Source organism: Heterocephalus glaber, unplaced genomic scaffold (genome assembly GCF_053883595.1).
Source record: "Heterocephalus glaber isolate CG9 unplaced genomic scaffold, H.glaber_assembly_v1.0 deba00001806, whole genome shotgun sequence".
NCBI classification, from domain to species: domain Eukaryota; kingdom Metazoa; phylum Chordata; class Mammalia; order Rodentia; family Bathyergidae; genus Heterocephalus; species Heterocephalus glaber.
The window spans coordinates 950243-958282 of NW_028258481.1; positions in this window are offsets into that span (position 1 = coordinate 950243).

The window sequence follows — 8040 nt, forward strand, 5'->3', positions numbered from 1 at the left end:
TCACTTTTGTAAGTGACTCGTTGCTTTTCTCTACCCACCTTTCAGATTCTGCTTTTGTGTTGGACTTCTGGGATTTTGACTATGATGTGTTATTGAGAGGTTCTTTTTCTGATTGTGGCTCTTGGGGTTCTCTATGCCTCAGGTACCTGTATGTTAAATTCTTTCCTTTTTTGAAAAGTTTTCTGCTATTATTTCAGTTAACAGGTTTTTTATGCCCTCTGTGCTGTCTTGTAATTTTTCACTAATTCCAGTCAAACTTAGATTAGTCTTCTTTGGATCATCTAGGAGCTGTTGGATTCATTTTCCATATGAATTGGTCACCGACTACAGCCCTGTCTCCTCGTGCTGACACCTGGTCCTCACTGTATTGGCCACTTCTGCTGCCCATGCCTTTGATAGCATTTCAGTTGCCTGTTTCTGTTTGGAGCCTCCTTAGGACTAGTTCTTTTCTGGGCTTGTTTGCCTCCTTTTACTTATCTCTGCTAGCTTTTTATTAGTGTCTTCTGTGGCCTCACTGATCATTTTCTTTGGCCCAGAATTGGTGGACTTATATCTCCTATGACTTGCCAATGCCTTACTGACCTAATTTGTTACTTCCTGTGCTGTCATTTCCAGTATTTCAGGTGGAGGCTTTTGTTTTCCTCCTTTTGATGCCACATGGATCAGCTTTGGGGGACTTGGGAGTTTGAGGAGGCATTTTGTTGGCTTGTCCTCTCGTTTTCTTCTTTCTTTTTCCTTTCTTCTTCTGCTTGTTGCTTTGTGTCAAGGCTTGCAGGTCGACTGTAGTGGAGTTGTGTTGTAGCATGGATACCCCTTTCACTCCTGTCTGCTCTTCGGTGCTGTCCTCTTCCCCAGGATCCCCACCTCCTCCTGCTCCTTGGATGGGAGGTGGCAGGAGATTCACACAGTGTCCAGCAGGTGTGTGGAAAACAGGTTTTAGTGTGTGTGGTAAGGATTGAACCCAGGACCTTTGCACTGAGCTGCACCCTGAGTCCCTTTTTGCTTTTTAAATTCTGAGACGGGGTTTTGCTAAGTCACTGAGCTGCCCAAGCGGGGCTCCAGCTTGAGTGCAGGTGGGCACTGCCATGGCCAGCCGGGAAGCAGACTTCGTGTCACAACTTGGATATTTAGCTGAGGTGATTTGTAAGCAGAAGTTGAAGCTCCACCCTGGCTTCTTTCTGCTGTCTGCAGTAGGACCTGGCACACAAAGAACTGCTAAGCAAACAGAAGCTGGCAGAAAGAAGTGTGGTGATTTTGGAAATCCTCCACCTTCCAGACGGCAAAAGAGCTAGGACTGGGCAGCTTGTGGTCTGGGGTGGCTCCGCAGCCCCCGTGGGTGTGAGGACATTCACAGGTCACTTGGCCAGCTCTGCAGAGGCCAGGCCCTGAGACGTGCTTGCCTGGTCTGTGGAGCACCCTTTGCTTCCTGACCTGGACCCTGGGGCTTACACAGCCTGACTGTGAGGCTTTGCAGGAAGTGGAACAAGCAGAGGCACGGGTCCCTGCGACAGAGGTGGTGACAAGAAGCTGCTGCACTCCTAGCTTTCTACAGCAGAAAACAGGCTCCCCACACTGCTCTGCCGGAAGCACATGCTGGCCTTTAAGAGAAAGGCCCGTACCGTCACCCCAGCACTTGGGAGGCTGAGGATCGCTGTGAGTTCGAGGCCAGCCTGGGCTTTTAGTGAGTGCAAGGTTAGCCTGAACACCATAGCGCGACCCTGTCTCAAAACCGACAGAAAGAGAGAGAGAGATTTAGCTCAGTGGTTCTGATGCCTGCCGTGAAAGCGCAAGAACCAGAGTTCGATCCCTGGTACCAAAAAAAACAACGGGGGGCGGGGGGAGAGATTCAGTAGAGAACATTGGCCCAGAGGCCGGGTGATGGGGCCCACGGTTCCTGGAGCTGCAGGGACTGTACCCGGCTTGATGTGGGGCTCCTGGGGCCCGTAGCTGCTCCCCTTCTAGACCCCCCTTGGGGAGTGTGCCGTGTGTGACCACACCATGCCGCCAGCACTGTTCCCACCTGTGGGCTTCTCTTTCTTGGGGCTGGAGATGAGAGGCCCCTCCCAGGGTGCATCGCACCCAGAGCCCGCCCTGCCTGCCTAAGATAAGGGCTTGTGGGTGTTCCGGCTGATGCCATTGAGATGCAGTTTGGGACTTGGGTTGGTTTTTAAAAAAATATTTCCATATTTTGTGAGGGAGGTCCCACTGAGGTAAATCCCCAGCTTTTTGTTTTGTTTTGTCTTCTGGTACTAGGGATCAAACTCATGACCTTGCCCTTGCAAGGCAGGCGGCGGAACCCCTAAATCCCCAGCCCAATATTTCCATATTTTGAAATGCTGGGGAATCGAACCCCAGGCCTCACGTGCAGTAGGGGAGTGCACTACCCAAGCTGCCCTGCATGGCCCAGCGCTGCAACCACTTGAGACAAGTGGAGACACTGGGGGACAAGTGCATCCTGTGTAGGACACAGGAGGACCCTGGGGGTCAGAGGACAGTATCCCACCCTGAAGATGGCAGAGCCCAACCCTGAAGCTTGTACTGCCCTGTGGGGAAGCAAGGTCTCCTAGATAGAAGGAAGGGTCCTGAGATGGGGCAACTCCCTTCAATTCTTATCACTATTTTGGTTTTCTGGAGACAGGGTCTCACTACATAGTTCAAGCTGGCCTTGAACTCACTATGCAGCCCAGACTGGCCTCAAACAGCAATCGATTGTCCTGCCTCAGCCTCCCAAGAGCTGGATTACAGGTGTACACCACCATAACCAGCTACTATGTTTAAGACAAGTACAGAACTGAGGTGAAGTTTCTCCGCAAAGATTCCTGAAAGCTTCAGGGATCACTTGAGAAAGCAGTGATGGTGGACCTTGTAGAACCTGCAGTGGTAGCAGCCGGCTGTGGCACGAGTGCCATAGTTGTGGCCCGCAGCATCTTGCCTGCTTGGCTCCACGGCTCCCTCCCAGCCACAGGCTCCAGGCCGCAGATGTCTTGTGCCGCTGTTCCATTGCCCCTGTGGTCCCCTCTAACACTGCCACGGTGCGACTCATTTCCACACCGAGCCTGGGGACACTCTCGGACCTTGGCAGTGTCCTCCCGGGGCCCGTGGGAGGTGACCGTGCCAGGGCTCACCCTGAGACCCTGAAGGTGGAAGGTATTTGTTCTCCCCACGCACTGATGGGCCCTGGCTGGCAGGGACTTCCAGGTGGGTGCAGCTCTGCTTCTTCCACTGCTGTCCTCACTTCCTGTGCTGTGGTCATCAGGTCCAAATCCGGCTCGGCCCAGGCCCTCTGCGGCTCCTTTGTGTTTGTGGGGCTCCGGGGGGCGCCCCGCCCCAGCTTCCTGAGGTTGTGCGCTGCTGAAGCACAGCGCTCCTGCCGTGTCTCGTGTCTCGGCACAAGCTCCGTGGCTTCCGGTGTGAAACGCACGTGCTTGTCGGGGAGTGCTCCTGAGTTGCTTAATGCTTCCTTCCCTTTGCTTTCTTCCACTCCCTTTGTGGAACCCTCATCGTTTAGATACTGAGCCTCATTTAGATACTGAGCCGCCTAAGTTGGTCCACTAATTGCCTAATCTTTCCTCTCCTGTTTCTTTCTATTTTTTGCTATTTCCTCAACTTGTCTTCCAACCTTTGGAGAGTCTCATTTTGACTCTATCTTTAAAAATATATAATTTCAAGAGGTTTTTTTGAGACAGGGTCTCACTTTGTAGTTCGGGCTGGCCTTGGCTCACTATGTACCCCAGGCTGACCTCAAATTTGGAGCGACCCTGCCTCAGCCTCCTGAGTGCTGGGATTACAGACCTGCACCACCACGGTGCCTGGATGGTTACTTTCACAGGCTCACACTATTTCCTGAGTGCAATGCATTCTCTTCTTCTCTGGGGACATTAACCAAGCATGGCCCTCCTCTTCCTCTTCCTCTTCCTCCTCCCCCTCCTCCTCCCTCTCTTCTCCTTTCTCCTCCTCTTCCTCCTCCCTTTCCTGCAGGCTGTTTCCTGCCAATTGCCCTCCTCCTCCAGCTGGCTTCATCCTCTCTCGGGCCACTGGCTCTCTGTATCTGGCCGATAACCCCTGGCACTGCTCACATGGAAAGCCAGGGCTGTAAACATGCTTAACAGCTCCTTGGCAGCAGCTCCTGGCCCCACTGCAGGGTGTCCTTGGCTGGACAGTGCTGGGTGACAGGTTTCGGGGTCCCTGGGGTCCCTGCCTGGGTGGGCCGGCTCCCCAGAGGGACGGGGCAGGGGAGGTGTGGCTGCCCGAGGCAGAAGAGGGCTGGGGCCTCTGCAGCACCTGTGTCACAGGATTCCCCCAGGCAGGCACTGCCCACTCACGGCCCGCCCACTTCCAGGGAGGATTTCCAGTCTTAAGGCAGGACTCAGACAGGGCCCTCCATACTGTGGTGGGAGTGCAGACTGGCACAACCACTGTGGAAATCAGTGTGGACACTCCTTAAAACGTGAGAACTAGAAATCCCATCTGACCCAGCTGTTCCCCTTCTGGGCATCGCCCTGAAAGAATTAAAGCCATATTACAGTGATCCGTGCACACCCATATTTATAGCAGCACAACTCATAATAGCTAAATCTAGAGTGGCCTACATGCCATCAGCAGATGAGTGGATAAAGAGAATGTGTATTTACACACCATGGAGTACTACTCTGCCATAAAGAAGGATACACTTGAGTCATTTGTAGGAGAATGGATACACCTTGAGACCAGATGTTAAGTGAAATAAACCAGACACACAAGCTTAAATATCACATGGTTTCCGTTAGATAAGCCCAAAGTATGAATGAAGAGCAAAAGAAAAGACAGATAACAGGAAGCAGGGAGACAGATCTTTCTCAAGTGGGAAAGGGATAGACAAGGCGGGAGGCTGTCTCTGTCTGTGTGTCTCTCTCTGTCTCTGTCTCTCTCTGTCTCTCTGTCTCTGTCTGTCTCTGTCTCCATCTTCCCCTCCCTGCCCCCTTCCTTTTCTTCCCCTTCCCCTCTCCCTCCCTCCCTGCCTCCCTCTCATTCTGACCATCATGCACTAGAGGTGCCAGACATAACAATAGGCAATGTGATGGAAAAGGTGAATTTTACAGTTAAAATCCAGGTATAAGAATCAGAGCCCATTGTTGGACTATGATTTCAGCCTCAGAAGGGCCAAGATGATAAGAAACATAATACCAGGGCCGAGACAAAGGAACTCAGCCCTCCAGTGGCCAGAAAGAGAACCAAAAAAAAAAAGAGAGAGATTGAGGGAGGACAGAAAGGGGACAAGAAAAGAACTAAGATGTGTGATAAACAATGAGCCTGTAATCCCAGCACTTGGGAGGCTGAGGCAGGAGGATTCCAAGTTCAAGGCCAGCCTGGGCAATTTACACCCTGTCTCAAAATAAAAAATGAGCTGGCCTGTTGCTGAGCACTAAGGCTCTGACTTCAATCCCCAGCACTGGAAAACGGGGAGACTTTCCAGGACCCCGTAGGCCCGAGTCTCCTTCACCCTTTTCCATCTCCAACTGCGCCGCTGGGTGCCACTGTCTGTTGGTTCCCCAGCCTCACCTCCTCCGGGACGGGACGGGCCCCAGGTCCCCCTCGGGGCCAAGCACCTGGCTCCAACGCTTTGGAGGGCACCGAGGGCCATACAGCCACAGACTCGAAGCCTCTCTTCCTAGGGTATTTTGTTTTCTCCTTTCTTTTCTTTCCCTTTCTCCTCCTGCCCTCTCCCTTCCTTCCTTCCTAGACTGGATCCTCCTGTGTTGCCCAGGGAGGCATCAGGCTCCTAGGTGGGGACCCCTGCCTCGGGCTCCAGCCCTGCTGGTGTGTTGGGCGCTCCAGCTCCCGAGGGAAGCTAAGGATGTCCTTTCCTGGAGCGGAAGTCCCTCGCCACCCCAGCCTGCTGTCTCGGGCATGGGAATTCTCCGGTCCTCCCCGTGCGCCCCGGAGGTGTCTGCGTGGAAACTGGTCTCTTGCCCTGGCTGAGCTGAGCCATCCTCGCCCTGTCCTGACCTGTGCGGCAGCCTGCCCACTCCCACTCTGCTCCAGAAATGTCCAGCCAGGCCCTCCTGGACCGAGTCTGCCCCTTGGAGCTGTAGCTCACCCCCTCAGGGTGCACCCCGTGAAAGCAGAGACCGTCCCTCCTGCTCACTAAATATTTGGGGGTTGTTTTTTGTTGTTTTTTGAGACAGGGTCTCGCTATGTATTCCAGGCTGGCCTCAAACTCACAGCCATCCTCCTGCTTCAGCCTCCCGAGTGCTGGAATCACAGGCCTGTGTCACTATGACCAGCAAGGATTTTTGGTTTTTTCATGACAGAGTCTTACTATCTACTCCAGGCTGCTCCTGGACTCACTGTGTAGCCGAGGCAGGCCTTGGACTTGCAATGATTCTCCGGCCTCAGCCTCCCGAGTGCCCCACCTCACTAAGTACTTGATGAGCAAATGTCCCCTTGGGCTCCCGCCTGTCCTCAGTGATCTGTGACGCCTTCCTGAGTTGAAGGTGTTGACACTGGGCCCTTGGCTGAGCTCTCTGGGCTGTTTCCTGGGGCGGGAGCAGCTGTGCCTCCTGAGCGGGGCTTTTCGGCCTCCCAGCAGGGGTCCCTCCCTCCTACGCGGGACGCTCGGTGAGAACCTGTCCACTGCCATTTTCTGCATGCCGCGCCATCAGCAGGGCACCCAGGATCTCTCTCCTGCTAAAATTGTTTAACTGCCCCGCTGGCCTGAGAATAAAGCCCAAACTCTGCCTGCCTGGAAGCCGCCTCGCTGTCCTGAGCCCCCCGGGAACACGGTGCCCAAACAGACCTACAAATCTTGCTGGTTCTTCAACCGTACTTCTCTAGAGAGGCCCAGCCCGAGAGGGTGAACCCTGGAGGCAGGCGTGCATGCCTGGAATCCAGCTACCCCAGAGGCTGAAGCAGGAGGATGGCAAGTTAGCAAGATCCCGTCCCAACAAGTAAGAAGGCGCTGAAGATGTAGTTTACTGCAAAAGACCCTGGGTTCAATTCCCAGAACAGAAAAAAGCTAATCCTCACATGACCCTTCCAAATTTAAATTGGGTAAACGGAGGCTCAAATTTTCATCAGTGTAGTTGGATCTGGAAGTCTTTGTCTTCACAGCCAGGGAAAGGATGACTCAGCCTGGAGGCCTGGGCAGCAGGGGGCCAGGGGGCCCCGGGCTGTGGGGGTGGGCAGGACCCCAGCCCCTCTGCACACCACGGGCTGGGCTGGCCCTGCTCCCGCTGCAATGAGGCAGCACTCAGTCACCTCCCTCTGCAGCAGCGTCCGTCCCTCAGACTCCAAGCTCGGATCCAGGCAGGGGCCAGGCTGCAGAGGAGTTGGGTTCCACCTGGAGGTCCACCACCCCTGCTGGCGGAGGAGTGAGGGACGGCAGGGTGCAGAGCTCTGGGGTGGTGTTGCCATGGGAACCCTGACCCCCAGCGCCCAGCCCAGCCCTGAGACGTGTGGTGCTTTGGGGCCAGGTGTGAGGGCCTGGTTGACGGTGGCGGGCAGTGTCCTCGGAGCCTCCCTCGTGACCACAGGAATGGCTGCAGAGACAGAGGCCCCAGGGGACTCGTCCACGTGTCTCTCCGCCCGGCTGCTCCTCGGGCCCCTCCCAGCCTCGGTGTCCTCACCGCAGGAGGACAGGCGCTGGGCTCTAGGAAGTCACAGGGCGGGTCGGGGCCCCAAGAGCTCCCCATCCTGTCTGGGCAGGGCTGGGGTCCCGACAGCAGCGCGCCTCCCTGTAGGTCCCAGCACCTGACTCAGTCTCCCCACAGAGGGCTGGCTGGGGCTCAGCCGGGAGGGACGACACTGGGCTTTCTTCCACGCCTTGTGGGGCAAGAGGCAGTTCCCCCCTCTCCGGGCATCCTGTCCCAGTTAATGGTTTCCAGGTGAGGGGAGGCCAGGCCAGGAAGGTGGGGACAGTGAGGAGCAAAACAGGAAGGGTGGGGTGGCCAGGAACCCCCACCGGGCCGGGAGGCCGCATCTGGTTTGTATCAGGCCCAGCGGCCCCTCCCAGGGTGGGAAGAGGGGACGGAAGCGCACGGAAGGGAGGGCCAGTACGTGCTG